The sequence below is a fragment of the Mesoplodon bidens genome (assembly GCF_964165515.1).
Source record: "Mesoplodon bidens genome assembly, chromosome: 11".
NCBI classification, from domain to species: Eukaryota; Metazoa; Chordata; class Mammalia; order Artiodactyla; family Ziphiidae; genus Mesoplodon; species Mesoplodon bidens.
Genome location: NC_138167.1, coordinates 84,264,454 through 84,281,458, shown reverse-complemented (window position 1 = coordinate 84,281,458; position 17,005 = coordinate 84,264,454). Strand labels below are relative to the sequence as shown.

Here is a 17,005-nt window from a genome sequence, read left to right as displayed (position 1 = left end):
TCTTCATCCCATCACGATCTCCACTGCATCTTTGGTGACTTCTGTGCCCACTGAGTGGCCCGCTCGCCACTCCTCATTGGCCTTATCCTTCTCATCTCACCTCCCAACAATCTTGCTGGAACTGGATCCCCTTTAAGACCCCAGACTGCTTAGGTGAGCACCTAACTCCTGCCCACATAGTCCCAGGCCCCTCCCCAGGGGCTGGGGGCTGCTCTCCTTCCTCAGCCATGGGCTGTGGGTTTGTTGTGAATAAAGTTATCACACTATGAGTTCCTACCTGCTTTTAATCCCTCCCATCGCCTGGATTCCCACTGCCTCATTCCATCTGATGGATTGGATCCCCTTATACACCAACTCCTGCAGAACGCACACCTGAGGTCAAGATGGGTAACCGTAAAATGTGCTTCCTGCCATTCCTCTCAGGGGCTGAGCTGCAGCCAGGCACATTTCTTCAGTCCCCCACCCCTGTCCCATCAACTCCAGATATCCCACAGGTCCTACTCTTGTCCTCTCTTGTTAATGAAGACCCATCATGCATTGTGTAAGGGTCTCATGAAGTTACAAAACAAGGACAAGCCAAATGGAATCACGCTTATCTGAACAAAATGTCCAACTCTCAATGCAAATATTTAGATGGGTTCCATCTTTGTGAATTTGAGTGTTCTGGAAGGAGAAGATCAGCAGTGCCCCAGGCAGTTTAAGAGCCAAGTAGAGACATGTCTTCAGTGCAGGGAGGAATGTGATTAAGTCCCTGGCTTTTGCCAGTTGTTCTTTGCTACTCATTTTTAATGCTGATGACCTAGGTTTATAGACTCAGAGAGGAAATAAGGTGTAGTAGAAAACTCACTTGACTGGGTGTCCTGAGGCCTGAAGTTTCGTCCTGGCTATGTGTACCCTAATCCAGCTGTGTTGCTCCACCTCAAATCCCTTCTCCTCTTAAGACTTTCGTTCCTTAGCCTTAAATAGGGGACTGGGGGTTTGATACTCTTTCTAAGTTGGTGATCTCATTCTTTTTGTGTTTGTAGCCTACTTTCAAATAGCAGACTATGGAGTAGCAGTATTAAAAGCTTTAAAAGACTCAAAACAACACTAAAAATGTTGGCAATCACTAAATACACTTCAGACTCCAGTACAGCAGTGTCTCCCAGTGACTATAAAATCACCCACAGTTATGGTTCAGTCTTCAGCTGTACTTCACCACTTTATGGTTCTTTGGGTCTTTGAACTGTTTACTGCCCTGACCTGCTTCTCTTATGGACACAGAGTCAGAGCTCTCACATGTTCTGGAAGCTCCGTGACTTTTCATTAGCCCGGGCTTGACATCGCACCCATGCCTCTCAAAGCCTATTTGTTCCAAGTCACGTGATCCACATATCTCAACGTTCCATCTGACACAAGAACTAAAGCGACTTAAGGACTCAGATATAACCCAAACTGGTTTTCCACATTGATCAGACTTAGGCTAAATATGGAGAATGACTGCTCTGAGGGCCATGAGAGCTATGAAGTCCTATATTTCCATGAATTAAAACAAAAAAAGTAACATTTTGAGAAGAGAACTAGTTGAGGTGGAGTGCTTCATTAAGGCACTGAGTCCAGACCAGATGAAGAAAGAAGTCCTCATGGGTGAGAAAGTGAGCTCAGAGGGCCCAGAGTGGCCCACGGAGCTTGCAGAGTTGGAGAGGCATTAGCAGAAAGATGAGGGGAATGAATCACACAGAATGTGAGTAGCCAGACATAGAACCTCAGTTTCTCTCTGTTTCTAACAGTTATATATTTTTTTAGAAGGTGGCATTTAAAGTTTTTGGTAATAGGAGGCAATTATTTTTAGGTTCTGTTAAAAGATAGACTGAGGCATATTAGAAATTTTAAGAGTTTATTTGAGCAAACATCAGGCAGCATCCAATCCAGCAGATGGGATCCTGGGAACACAGGTGTGTGGGGTGTCCCAGAGGGTCTCATCCTGGTCACTAGAAACTGTAGAGAAGGAAAAATAATTTGCCCTCTACCCTTTATGGTGAGTGCCTGGCTGAGACCTTTTCTCTAAGGTTCCTCATAAACAGATAGGCTTATCCAGGTTAAAAGTTCTCAGCTGTGGCCACTGTAATTAACGATTTTCCTGGGTGAGGTTAACCTGCTCGTTCAGCCTTAAAACAAAATTGTATTCACCTGACGCCCCACGCGGGGCCAATCCAGCTAAGTCAGAACCGGTCCCACTCTGAACCCAATCCGGCTTTTCAGTCGGACCCACTCCAGCTCTGGCCGTTTCCTAACGGAGTCTGGAAAAGAAATGCTCAAAGCCTGAAAGCTCCTCAGGCAGAAGCCATGGAGGCTCCGCGAGGGACAGACCCAGCACCTCCTGAGGCGGGAGAGGCAGCGAGCTCAGGGCTCAGCAGGTACCACGTCTGGTTGCTTGTTGCTCCTGGGGCCGTCGGGGGTCTCCTTCGGTCCCCGCTTCTTACTGTTACTAACAGAACTGTTAAGAGATAAGCTGAGGTATAGAAAACATTTAAAGAGTTTATTTGAGCAAAAGGCAATTTGAATCGGGCAGCATCCAGTCTAGAAGATAGAAAGGAGCTCCAGGGAGCTGTTGAAAATGAAGGAGTTACAGGAAGAAGGGAGCAGGAACGAGGAAAGTAAAGTAGGCCAAGAAACGGTGGGTTAATGCAGTTACTTTCCTTCAGGGGGATGGCAGGGGCCTGTCAGGCAGACGACCCCACTAGTGCTGATCAGGTGGTTCCTGACTGACTGGTTTAAAGTTCCATTTCTGGGAGAATCAAAACTGTAATTAAGTCTCAGTTTGGTGACGGGGGACTTAGCATAAGCGATTCCATTCGGGGCCTGTTGTCTTGTTTTTAAGTTCTTAAATATGATTGTTTTGGGGGTCCTGAGTTGTGGGTTCCATTGTATTCCTATAAATTATTTTTCGTCTCTTCAGACGCCCTTTCCAGACATTGGCTGGTTGGTTTATTGTTCTGGGCACAGAAAATTATGATCAGTTTAGTGGCTGCTTAATACAGATTGAGTTTCGTTTGTCAGAATGGTGAGGATCAAAGCTTTTCAGAGCTAAGCAGGAGCCAGATCAAAGAAAATCCTTATTTCACATCTCATAGGGTGTGACTTATCTTTAAATAACAGAAAGTGGACATTTGGAATCAGGTTTTTATCATAAAAATGCTTTCTTCTGGGAAAACAAGTTACCCAGCCACCAACTCATATTTGTGCCAGGAAGTGGTGTGGGGTGTAGCAAAGGCTGTGAGCTTTCTTTCCCTCTCTAGGGAGCCTCATGCATTGGTTCAATGATGATATTTTAGTGTCTCCTCTGTGCTAGATGTGTGCCCAGGTGCTGGGGGTACATTGGTAAGTGAAAATGGCCCTCATGTAGCCTGGCTGGGAAGACGGGCAATTGTGTAAATGATTTCCTTAAACTGTGGGGAGTGTTACAACCAGGGACACAGACACAGAGTCGGGGACAGGAGGAGGGACACTTAACCTGGTCTGGGCAGCCAAGAAGACCCCCATAAACAAACACCTGGGGGCCAGGAGACGTGAATAAGTGAGGGATGGGCAGTGGAACAGCACGTAACAGGGAAAGGAGATGAGGTTCCCAGCAGGAAGTGAGCAAGAGAAGTTCGGTCTGGGTGGAACAAAGCATGTCAGATGGCATTGCCAAGAAGGGACCGTGAGGGGGAAGCAGCAGACAGATCACAGAGGCGAACTCATCAGCCAGCTTAGAGTTTGTCCTGTGTTCCAGGAACCATGGGAACCCCTGGAGGATGTTAGGTAGGAGACTAGCTTGATTGGATCCGTGTGTTTGAAGATTCCCAGGAGAGGACTGGCAAAATCGTGTGTGTGTTGGTAAATCTGAGAGTCTATGTGCAAGGCTGCTTTCTCTCTTTCTTATAGTGAATTATCACTTACGTAAGGAAAAATATATCGTGTGCGTAGGCATGGGTCATCTCTGGAAGGACACATAAAAGGCACAATGGTTGCTTCCTGGAGGGGAGCTGAGGCCTGAGAGACAGAAGTGGAAGGAGACTGACTTTCCATTGCACACCTTTTAGCACTTTAAAAATGATGTGACTCTGTTATCCAATTAAAAAGTGTTTTTAAATCTGAGCATTGAAGAATTCCTTAAAGGGGATTAAGTCCATTTCCCAAGGCAATGGAGGAATCCTTTCTTCATTTTCCCTGATAGACAGGCATCTGACTGTGTCCAAACGCTTTCTTTGACAGTTTCAGGACTGAGAAGTCAAACGTCTAAAATTCATTCTGACATTGAGCTAAAGTCCATATTCCCTTCCCCCTCCCCCTCCTCCCTCCCCTCCCCCTCCCTCCCCTCCTCCTCCCTCCCCATTGGCACTAGCTCTTTCTCTGCAGTGCTGAGCCAGCCTCTTCCTCTCCCAGCCTTTAAATCATTTGCGGAAGGATATTGTGGTTTTCTCTAGTCAGAGGTAACAAGCAAAAAGCTGGCAGGTCAGGCAGGTGATGTAAATGAGCAAAGCAGGCCTCGCCAAGACCACGCAGTGCACCCTTCCACCTGGAGACAAGGACACCATGAGGGGTGGTGAGCACTGTGGCAGGGAGACAGAGAGAGGTAGCAACTATTCCTCTCCAAGGAAATACTGCCCTAGAAGGAAGAGGGCCAGATGTTGCCATATCTTCCCAGGGATGTCAGAAACTGAACGTTTATTTTAAACACCTCAACTTTAAAATGTTGGCAACTAAATTAGTTTTTTAAATGCTGAGCAGACCAAACACAATACATGCGTAGCTGGGTGTGGCCACTAGTTTCCCATGTGTTCTGTCATCTTTCCTCTGGGTACCACGAGAATTTCTCATTTTGTTGTTGGATTTGCAATGGGATGCTTGTGCCTGCGTCATTGTCCAAATTGGCCTATTTATCAGTCTTTCTAGAGCATTAGAGGTAGGAGTCAGGCAGCTGGGTTACAGTTCTGGCCAAAGGCACTGTAGGACCTTGCGGAAACCACAAAAACACATTTTCCTATGTTTGCGTTTCCTCACTTGTTAAACGAAGAGAAGACCTGGATCCTAGTGGGGCTGCTTTACAGATTGTCTCAATGAGTTTCCCTTCTTGGCTGAGCTTCAGAAAGTTCTGGAGCTGGAAGTCTGAGATGGGGGTGCCTGTGTGGTTGGGTGAGGCCTCTTTTCGGGGTCGCAGGCATCTCCTCCTGCCCTCAGCTGGTGGAAAGGCCAGGCTGCTTTCTCTTTTCATTATCCAGCCACAAGTTTGATTGATTTCAGTTGGGGAATTGAAATAGGGCTCTTCATTTGGATAAAATCAGCTAGCAGGGGCTTCTGCTGATGACTAGGGACTGAGCTCCAATTCCCAAGATTTTTTTTTTTTTTTTTGCGGTACACGGGCCTCTCACTGCTGTGGCCTCTCCCGTTGCGGAGCACAGGCTCCGGACGTGCAGGCTCAGCAGCCATGGCTTACGGGCCCAGCCGCTCCGCGGCATGTGGGATCTTCCCGGACCGGGGCACGAACCCGTGTCCCCTGCAGCAGCAGGCGGACTCCCAACCACTGCGCCACCAGGGAAACCCCAATTCCCAAGATTTTGAGAGACTGTTAGGCAGTAAGTAGCAGGAGACTTATTACTAAACTGTGCTCAGGCACGTGTTTTGCCAAAGCTGCCTCCAGTGCACTGTCAGTCAGCTGCCCGCCTCCTAAGAAATCCCTTCAGAGGAGCCTTGCCCCTTCCTTTCACTGTCCCATATCTACCCCTCCAGTGCTGGAGAGTTCGTTCCCCAGCCCTAGGCCAGAGGCAATGTGGACGACATTGGTGATGCGGAACCCCAGCTCCCAGCTCCCCCTCCCTCTCTTATACCTGTCTTCTTTCCCATCTTATTCTGTTCTTGTCCTCCAGGCACCCTCACCTGCCTCCCATCTGTAAATAGTATCAAGAGTCCCTGAAGACAACTCAGAGCATTTTTTTAGCTGCTTCTAGTTTCCCTTTTCCTCTCTCCTGCTAATCCCTGTTAGGGTTGGGTAAAAACTAGCAATTACAGCATTTATGTACCATCCATGCCTGGTTGCCATATAGCACAGTAAGGATGACTATGCATGTCTGTGATAGTGCATTTTATGTGTCCATTTGATGAATCAAGGGATACCCAGGCATCTGGTTAAAGGTTATTTCAGGGTGTGACTGTGAGGGTGTTTCCAGAAGAGATTAGCATTTGAATCAGTGGAATGAATAAAATGGATTGCTGTCCCCAGTGTGTGCTCATTAGGCAATCCACTGAGGGCCTGAATAGAACAAAAGATGGAGGAAGGGGGGATTGCCTCCCTCTGCCTGACTTCTGAGCGGGACATGGATCTTCTGCCCTCAGTGCTCCTGGTTCTCGGGCCTTCAGACTAGGACTGGAATCTACACCATTACGCCAGCTCTCAGCATTCCAACTGCACCACCAGCTTCCCCAGGTCTCCAGCCTGCAGATGGCAGATGGTGGCACTTCTCGGCCTCCTTCTCAGCCAATTCCTTATAAAATATCATATATACTTGTGACATATGTATTAATCTATATGATATTTTATATATGTGTATACATATACATATATTTCTTTTTTTTTTTTTTAAATTAGTTTCTGCTTTATAACAAAGTGAATCAGTCATACATATACATCTGTTCCCACATCCCTTCCCTCATGCATCTCCCTCCCTCCCACCCTCCCCATCCCACCCCTCCAGGCGGTCACAAAGCACCGAGCTGATCTCCCTGTGCTCTGCGGCTGCTTCCCACTATCTATCTACCTTACATTTGGTAGTGCATATACATATATTTCTTTACACTTGTATACATTATGTATCATGAGATTTAGTACAAGGAATTGACTATAGGATATATGGGATATGTATCTCCCATTGGTTCCATTTCTCTGGAGAACGCTGACTAACACAACAGCATTGTGTGTTGGATTAATTTGGGCTTCAGTTGATTGGTCAATGGTGCCATGTTGCCCATAGATGTTCAGTCTTTGTTCTCATTGCTCATGTAGACTGGCTGTTTTTATACAACTTTAAACAAAATGTAGGGCAAGGGTCACAGTCAGGTCGCAAAGTAGGAGCTAAGCTGCATCCCATCTCAAAAACTATGGGGTAGTAAAGATGACTGTTAGGCGTATATTAAAGTTATAACTATTGGTGGGCTCTTGGGAGACATCCTGTTGAATGATAAATGAATGAATGAATGAATGAATGAGTGGGAATGGGGAGCTGCAATGCTAAGATTAATACTCATTAACAAAAACAGAGTGAGTAGTGCCCTGGGTAAGTGAGGAGCTCCTCCTGGGAGAGGAAAGAATCCAAGTGCCTTCATCGGCACTGGTACCCTGGTTGATGACACAGGGGAGAGAGTTTTTGAATATGATACTGTTGGGGCTATGCAATGAGCCCTTAGCCTCTGAGGTTCTTGTCCCAAGTTACCCTAAAGAAGGGATATAAAAATGCAAAAGAGTAGGCTCCCATTTGGAAGTCTAAAAAGCATGATAATATGTTAGAAGCACACCCTCTTCTAAATTCCAGGGCTTTGGCAGGGGTAACAGTGATACAGCAGCAAAGGAAAATGACCAGATCATTTGAACTGTGGGGATAAGGTAACAGCAGAGATCAAGAGGTGCAGGGGCAGTTGGAGTATAGCAGTAGCCACAGAGGAAGGCAGTAAGCCACACAGGGAATTCTGGAATAAGGGGAAGTGGCTTGGGGGGCTTGTAGTCTCAGTTGTCTCATGGGGTTGAAGCTCAGGGTCACTCATATTATGGCTGTCACCAGTGCCTTCAGTCATTCATTTATTTTTAATTTAAAAAAACGTGTTTGAGTATCTTACAAGTGTCAGGCACAGTGGATGTGTTGGCCTAGACCAGGGGTCAGTGAATTTATTCTGTGAAGGGCCAGCTGGTCAACTCTGCTGCTATGGCACAAAGGCAGCCATAGACAATAAGTAAACAAATGTTTGCCTGTTGAAAGTATTCCAGTAAAACTTTATTCATAGAAACAGGTGGTGGGCCAGATTTGGCCCATGGATTATAATTTGCTAACCCCTAGTTTAGAGAAACAGTGTGCTGGTTATTCTCTGATGCCTCTCCAGATCTCATCTATAGCCCTTTCCACCCTACTCTCTATCCCAAGAGGCTGACTTCTACAGACTCTGTCACCCAGACTCCTTGCCCTCTGGCTTCTGATTAGATTTAGCTAATGGGAGGCACTGGCAAGAGACTGGAAGTTGGGAGGGGAGAGGGGTGGAGGAATTTAGTCCCTCTACTTCCTGTCTTCCGGACTGTGCTTTGGCGACGGCTGTGTTCCTCTTCCTGTGGCCACAGCTCTGACGGGTAGTTCATACCTATGGCTACACCTCTCACCCAGGTGCAGGACCGGCTCTTCTCCTTGCCCTTCAGCCCTAAAAGTGGTACTGATTTCCCACTATTCCCAGCCCTGAGAGCTTCTCCATCCCTTGTTGGTTTCCATACCATTGCCCACACCTCATGTGTGGTCCCTTCATTAAACTTTCTTCAATTCTCCCTTCAAGTGTGCAGTCTCTTCCCCACTGGGCAGTGTCTGAATATGCCCTTGTTGTGGACATTCACTGTTTCCAGGTGTAACAGTATTGGTTCCAAACTCAAATCCAGGTTAAAACGTGATCTAGGCCAATCAGCACACTGAATCACCCAAGCCATAGTAATTGGTTCTGAAATGGTCTCATAAACCAAGTTGTCCCCACTGGAGGGAATAACAATATTTATGGAGAAGCTACCAAGCAGTGCTGTCTATGCCACTGAATTTGAGCCTGGGAGCGTATGAATTTGGAGCTTCCAGTAGCTATTTAGTGAAACCTGAAGACAAGGCCCAACACCAAAGATGATAAAGTCCAGAGATGACCTTGTTTGTGGCCCTGGAACTAAATCCACTCCTCAGTGTTTTTGTCAATGAGACAATAAAGTTCCTTATATTTTCTTAAGCCAGTTTGGGTTGAAGTTTCTGCCATTTGTATCCTAAAGTTTAACTTAAACAAAACCAAACCTGGGACCACTTTACACAAATTTCGTTATACTCACTGAATTGTCTACACAGAAAACCAGCCTTATTTCATCTTTGGATTAGATACACATTAACAGGGTGTAGTGAAACCTACTGGATTTCAGTAGGGACAGCAGCTATGGAGATGGTTTGCCACCACCCCACTTCCAAAGGGAAAGAACCGGAGCCCAGCTGCATCTTTGCAGAGATTGCCTCCCGTGCCAGACAGACACACCTCCCAAGCCATAATCCCACCCACTTTGACACTTGACAATAGCAAAAAGAGAAAAATCTTCATCTGAATGAACGGGGAGATTGGTGCTATTGTTGGCAAGACAACAAGTTGAAGCCTGGTGTTTATTAACTGTTGTAAACAAATTGTGAATTGGTGCCAGGAACCAAAATAGAGACAACTGGGCATAATAAACATTAATTCTCAAAGAGATCATCTAACAACCTAAAAGATCTTTTGTGGACTCCAAGGCATTAATTATACGAGACCTTGTTCTGTTCGTTAATTCATTTAAGAATTGTTGAGTAAATGTCAGCCTGATGCAGTACAGGCACGGCAAATAGTTTTCATTTCTTGTGCCAATTGTGGTTGTGGCTGCCCAGTGGGCTGTGTTGAGAAAGATTGTGAGGCCAAATCTGGGTTCGAGAAGAATGAAGATTATAGTTGATTCAATGTGTCTTTGGTGGAAGTGGAAGAAAGGGGTGCCCAAGGAGTTTGTCATCTCTGTGAGTTGAAAAGGGCATTGTCTAGAGTAAGAAGGAGTAGATTTGGGGGTAAGTCACTTCCAGTCTATGTGCATTTATTTCTGCAAATTTGTAAAATTGGGGAATTGATCTAAATAACTTACAGTGTACCTCCTTGCTTCCCTTATTCATTTATACATTCTTTTTTAATAGTTTTCTATAGTTGATGTACAATATTGTGTTAGTGTCAGGCGTACTACATAATGATTTGATATTTGCATGCATTATGAAATCACGACAATAAGCCTAGTAACCCTCTGTTACCATACAAAGTTATTACAGTATTATTGACCACATTCCTTATGCTGTATATTACACCCCCGTGACTTATTTATGATGTAACTGGAGAGTTGTACCTCTTAATCCCCTTCACCTGTTTCATCCATCTGCTACGCCCCTCCTTTCTGGCAACCCATTTGTTCTTTGTATCTATAAGTCTGTTTTCATTTTGGTTTTTGTGTTTGTTTTGTTTCTTGGATTCCACACGTAAGTGAGATTATGCGATATTTGTCTTTCTCTGTCTGACTTATTTCACTTAGCACAGTGATTGCAGCCTTTTTGGCACCAGAGACCAGTTTCGTGGAAGACAGTTTTTCCACAGATGGAGGTGGGGTGGGGTGGGGGGATGCTTCAGGCATCAGTAATGCAAGCGATGGTTCAGGTGGTGATGCAAGCGATGGAGAGCGATGGGGAGTGGCAGATGAAGCTTCACTCGCTTGCCTGCCTCTCACCTCCTGCTGTGTGGCCTGGTTCCTAACAGGCCACAGACTGGTACCGGTCCGTGGCCCGGGGGTTGGGGACCCCTGACTCAGCATAATACCCTCTATATCCATCCATATTGTTGCAAATGGCAAGGTTTCATTATTTTTATGGCTGAGTAATATTCCATTGATTGTACCATATCTTCTTTATCCATTTTTCTGTAGATGGACACTTAGGTTGTTTCCATATCTTGGCTATTGTAAATAATGCTGTCATGAACATTGGGGTGCATATATCTTTTTGAGTAAGTGTTTTTGTTTTCCTCAGGTAAATACCCAGAGGTGAAATTGCTGCATCATATGGCTGTTCTATCTTTAATTTTTTGAGGGCTCTCCATACTGTTTTCCACAGTGACTGCACCAATTTACAATCCCCCCAACAGTGCACGGGGCTTCCCTTTTCTCCACATCCTTGCCAACACTGATTATTTGTTGCCTTTTTGATGATGGCCATTCTGACAGGTGTAAGGTGGCATCTCATTGTGATTTTGATTTGCAAATCCCTCATGATTAGTGATGTTGAGAGTCTTTTCATGCATCTGTATGTCTTCTTTGGAACATGTCTATTCAGGTCCTCTGCCAATTTTTCAATTGGGTTTGTTTTTGTGATGTTGTTGAGTTGTATGAGTTCTTTGTATATTTTGGAAGCTATCCCCTTATGAGAGATATCGTTTGCAGATATCTGCTTCCTTTCAGTAGACTGTCTTTTCGTTTTGTTGATAGTTTCCTTTGCTGTGCAGAAACTTATATAGTCCATTAATCTATGACAAAGGAGGCAAGAATATACAATGGGGGAAAAGACAGGCTCTTCAATAAATGGTGTTGGGAAAACTTGACAGCTACATGTGAAAGAATCAAACTGGACTACTTTCTCACACCATATACAAAAATAGACTAAAAAATGGATTAAAGGCTTAAATATAAGACCTGAAACCATAAAACTCCTAGAAGAAGATATTTATCCATTCTTTTATTCATTGGCTTATGCTTAGCAGCTATGGTTGATATTTGTCCTTGTGTTTGGGGTGATATTCCATTTTATGAATGCAGTTCTCTCTAATGTAGAAGCCAGAAACTTACTTTCCCACCATCCTATGTACTAAGAATGCAACCATGGAATCTAGGTCCACCAAATTCAGGCATATCTGTTCTGAATTTGTTTGGAAGCTGGTGATGGTTAGAGGTAAGCTCTGCACAGAATCCATCTGGCAAGGATGAAGGCAGAGGCATCAGTTTGTTGAAGCTGCAGCCTCAGAGGGTCTGGAGGTAATGTCCAGTGCTTGGCTGTGAAGAGAGCTCCAGCTGGGGGGACCCAACTTCATTGGAGCAGCTCTGCAGTACAGGTGGAGACATCGTTCCTGCCTGCAGTCCATCTCTGGGCCCCCTTTAGTGACCTTTAGCTGTTTAATTCTTTTTAAAATAAAATCCTTTTACTGCTGAAATGAGCCAGAGTGCGTTCCTTAGTTCTCAAAAAGCTCAACAATTTATGATCAGGAGTGAATGCCTTCAAACAGAGTTTTTTTCTCCTTTAAAGATGAAAATCTTAATTCTCTTTTATGGATTATAAAGAGTATGCTTAGCTAATACTTTACCATGTATTATGTGGTAGTTATCAGTAAGATAATTGTTGCAGATGGTTAAATATGAATCTTATGGGGAGATGTTTCTCACTTTCATCTTCTTCATTACTCTAAGTGCACTAAAGAAAACGAAATTCCTTCAGTATTTATGGTTCACAGTTTTAAATTACGAAAAGGACCCCTCTTCTAATTATTGTTAGTATGATTATCAGAGTTTGCAGGAGCGCTTAATTATTTTCTTTAATTTTCTTTCTTTTTTTTTCTCTGACTACATGTTAGATCTCTTTTACTTAACCTTTGCTTTCCACTACTTGTCTTTTTTTTTTTTTTTACATCTTTATTGGAGTATAATTGCTTTACAATGGTGTGTTAGTTTCTGCTGTATAACAAAGTGAATCAGCTATACATATACATATATCCCCATATCTCCTCCCTCTTGTGTCTCCCTCCCACCCTCCCTATCCCACCCCTCTAGGTGGTCACAAAGCACTGAGCTGATCTCCCTGTGCTATGTGGCTGCTTCCCACTAGCTATCTATTTTACATTTGGTAGTATATATATGTCCATGCCACTCTCTCACTTTGTCACAGCTTACCCTTCCCCCTCCCCATATCCTCAAGTCCATTCTCTAGTAGGTCTGTGTCTTTATTGCTGTCTTACCCCTAGGTTCTTCATGACATTTTTTTTTCTTAGATTCCATATATATGTGTTAGCATACGGTATTTGTCTTTCTCTTTCTGACTTACTTCACTCTGTATGACAGACTCTAGGTCCATCCACCTCACTACAAATAACTCAATTTCGGGGCTTCCCTGGTGGCGCAGTGGTTGAGAGTCTGCCTGCCAATGCAGGGGGACACGGGTTCGTGCCCCAGTCTGGGAAGATCCCACATGCCGTGGAGCGGCTAGGCCTGTGAGCCGTGGCCGCTGAGCCTGTGTGTCCGGAGCCTGTGGTCCGCAACAGGAAAGGCCACAACAGTGAGAGGCCTGTGTACCACACACACACAAAAAAACTCAATTTCGTTTCTTTTTATCGCTGAGTAATATTCCATTGTATATATGTGCCACATCTTCTTTATCCATTCATCTGTCGATGGACACTTAGGTTGCTTCCATGTCCTGGCCATTGTAAATAGAGCTGCAATGAACATTGTGGTACATGACTCTTTTTGAATTATGGTTGTCTCAGGGTATATGCCCAGTAGTGGGATTGCTGGGTCATATGGTAGTTCTATTTGTAGTTTTTTAAGGAACCTCCATACTGTTCTCCATAGTGGCTGTACCAATTCACATTCCCACCAGCAGTGCAAGAGTGTTTCCTTTTCTCCACACCCTCTCCAGCATTTATTGTTACTAGATTTTTTGAAGATGGCCATTCTGACTGGTGTGAGATGATATCTCATTGTAGTTTTGATTTGCATTTCTCTAATGAGTAAAGATGTTGAGCATTCTTTCATGTGTTTGTTGGCAATCTATATATCTTCTTTGGAGAAATGTCTATTTAGGTCTTCTGCCCATTTTTGGATTGAGTTGTTTGTTTTTTTGTTACTGAACTGCATGAGCTGCTGGTAAATTTTGGAGATTAATCCTTTGTCAGTTGCTTCATTTGCAAATATTTTCTCCCATTCTGAGGGTTGTCTTTTCATCTTGTTTATGGTTTCCTTTGCTGTGCAAAAGCTTTTAGTTTCATTAGGTCCCATTTGTTTATTTTTGTTTTTATTTCCATTTCTCTAGGAGGTGGGTCAAAGAGGATCTTGCTGTGATTTATGTCATAGAGTGTTCTGCCTATGTTTTCCTCTAAGAGTTTGATAGTTTCTGGCCTTCCATTTAGGTCTTTAATCCATTTTGAGTTTATTTTTGTGTATGGTCTTAGGGAGTGTTCTAATCTCATACTTTTACATGTACCTGTCCAGTTTTCCCAGTACCACTTATTGAAGAGGCTGTCCTTTCTCCACTGTACATTCCTGCCTCCTTTATCAAAGATAAGGTGACCATATGTGCGTGGGTTTATCTCTGGGCTTTCTATCCTGTTCCATTGATCTATATTTCTGTTTTTGTGCCAGTACCATACTGTCTTGATTGCTGTAGCTTTGTAGTATAGTCTGAAGTCTGGGAGCCTGATTCCACCAGCTCCATTTTTCATTCTCAAGATTGCTTTGACTATTCGGGGTCTTTTGTGTTTCCATACAAATTGTGAAATTTTTTGTTCTAGTTCTGTGAAAAATGCCATTGGTAGTTTGATAGGGATTGTATTGAATCTGTAGATTGCTTTTAGGTAATAGTCATTTTCACAATGTTGATTCTTCCAATCCAAGAACATGGTATATCTCTCCATCTATTTGTATCATCTTTAATTTCTTTCATCAGTGTCTTATAATTTTCTGCATACAGGTCTTTTGTCTCCTTAGGTAGGTTTATTCCTAGGTATTTTATTCTTTTTGTTGCAATGGTAAATGGGAGTGTTTTCTTAATTTCACTTTCAGATTTTTCATCATTAGTGTATAGGAATGCCAGAGATTTCTGTGCATTAATTTTGTATCCTGCTACTTTACCAAATTCATTGATTAGCTCTAGTAGTTTTCTGGTAGCATCTTTAGGATTCTCTATGTATAGTATCATGTCATCTGCAAACAGTGACAGCTTTACTTCTTCTCCGATTTGGATTCCTTTTATTTCCTTTTCTTCTCTGATTGCTGTGGCTAAAACTTCCAAAACTATGTTGAATAAGAGTGGTGAGTGTGGGCAGCCTTGTCTTGTTCCTGATCTTAGTGGAAATGGTTTCAGTTTTTCACCATTGAGGATGATGTTGGCTGTGGGTTTGTTGTATATGGCCTTTATTATGTTGAGGAAAGTTCCCTCTATGCCTACTTTCTGCAGGGTTTTTATCGTAAATGGGTGTTGAATTTTGTCGAAAGCTTTCTGTGCATCTATTGAGAAGATCATATGGGTTTTCTCCTTCAATTTGTTAATATGGTGTCTCACGTTGATTGATTTGCATATATTGAAGAATCCTTGCATTCCTGGAATAAACCCCACTTGATCATGGTGTATGATCCTTTTAATGTGCTGTTGGATTCTTTTTGCTAGTATTTTGTTGAGGATTTTTGCATCTATGTTCATCAGTGATATTGGCCTGTAGTTTTCTTTCTTTGTGACATCCTTGCCTGGTTTTGGTATCAGGGTGATGGTGTCCTCGTAGAATGAGTTTGGGAGTGTTCCTCCCTTTGCTGTATTTTGGAAGAGTTTGAGAAGGATGGGTGTTAGCTCTTCTCTACCTCCATTTTCTTTAATTTTCTAACGATTAGTAGTAAATATCTCATGAGGGGGAATTGCCACAGCAAAGAAACTCACTTGACTAATTATCTTTATGAGAGTTTCTTTAGAAAATTTGAAACATACTCCCCAAACTCTATGGGCAAGAAAGACCACATTGCTTCATTTTCTTTAATCAATTGAAATTTCACTTCAACCTCCAACCTGCAATACTGTTGAAAAACAGGTGTTTAGTAGTTATGTGTCAAAGTAAGCTTAAGGTGCTCTCTACCCCCTTCATATTATCCATCAACAAGCCATCCTCCCATTCTTTGAAATAGGTAATATTTTCTTGACTTTTTATGCAAAAGTGGTATTCACATGCAAATTGAAACTCTTTTTCTGGAACCTGATTGTTGCTCTTTTTGTGTGTGTGTGTGATGTCTGACCTTATTTATTTGTTACTCTTAGAACATCTCATTTCTGACTGGACTCAGAAGTAGAAGCTCTCAGAGAGGACAGCCTCTGTCTCTTAGCATTCTGTGCCTGGCCTTTCTCTTTGGCCTCCTTCATTCTCTTGGCCAAAAGGTTAGCATATTCTGAAGCCTCTTCCTTATTTTTCTTAGTACACTGTTTCTTCAGAGTAATATGCTGACATTTGTGTTGCAGAACACGTGGAGTAATGATGCTGAATCTTGGGTGCTTTGGTCCTAGGTTTCTTACCTTCTTTGTTTAGGGGCTTTCTCACAACATACTGGCGGACATCATTTTCTTTAGAGAGATTGAAAAGTTTGTGGATTCTGCTAGCTTTTTTGGGCCCCAGGCGACGAGGCACAGTAGTATCAGTGAGTCCAGGGATATCCTTCTCCCCTTTTTTTACAGTGACCAAATTGAGAACGCTCAGATTGGCATCCACAATGCAACCCCGTACAGATTTGCACTTTCTTTCTCCAGTCCTCCTTGGTCTGTAACAGGAGTGCCCCTTACTCAGTAGCAGGCGGACTTAGCCATGGGTCAAGACACCCTGCTTCATGGGGAAACCCTGTTTGTCATTCCCACCACTGATTCAGACCACATAACCCTTCCATTCTTCACCCAGAACATCAGCAGCAACTTCTGTGGCCATACGCTTCTCATAAAAGGTACGAAGTTTTTGTTCATCGTCCACTTCAGTGAGTTTCTGGCAGCCAGTGGCCAGGAAAGAGATGTTCAACTTCATTTTGAAGTGGCCGACTGCCACCAAGGCGCCACGAAAAAGAGACCCCCTGATTGTTGCTCTTAAGGTCTACCAGTATGGGAATTTTGGAGCCTAAACATTAGAGGCTTCATCCTCCTCTTGTCCTCCTAGCCCTTCCTCCCCTAGGGCCTTAGATTCCCAGGGTCCTACAGCAGAGCAAAAACTTAATGAATACAGCTTCCGGTTCCAGCTATGATAGAAAAATAGGTATCAGATTGGTTTCCTACTTTAAACAACTATAATGCTGGGGAAAATGTATGAAGAAGCAGTATGTGGGCATTAGACAATAGGCAATAAGGACCATAATCCTTGAGAGAAGGAAACTACATGAAGTGAACTTCCCATTCATCCCTATGAAAAATTCAATATGTGAAAAAAAATCTGC

General features: G+C 43.5%; 1 pseudogene across 1 annotated transcript; it reads right to left on the bottom strand.

Moving 5' to 3' along the window:
• Nucleotides 1-15,572: 15,572 nt before the first annotated feature.
• LOC308625700 (small ribosomal subunit protein eS6-like) lies at nt 15,573-16,718 on the bottom strand (annotated as a pseudogene). Its single transcript has one exon. The product of its transcript is annotated as a small ribosomal subunit protein eS6-like (transcript).
• Between the last annotated feature and the right edge of the window lie 287 nt (nt 16,719-17,005).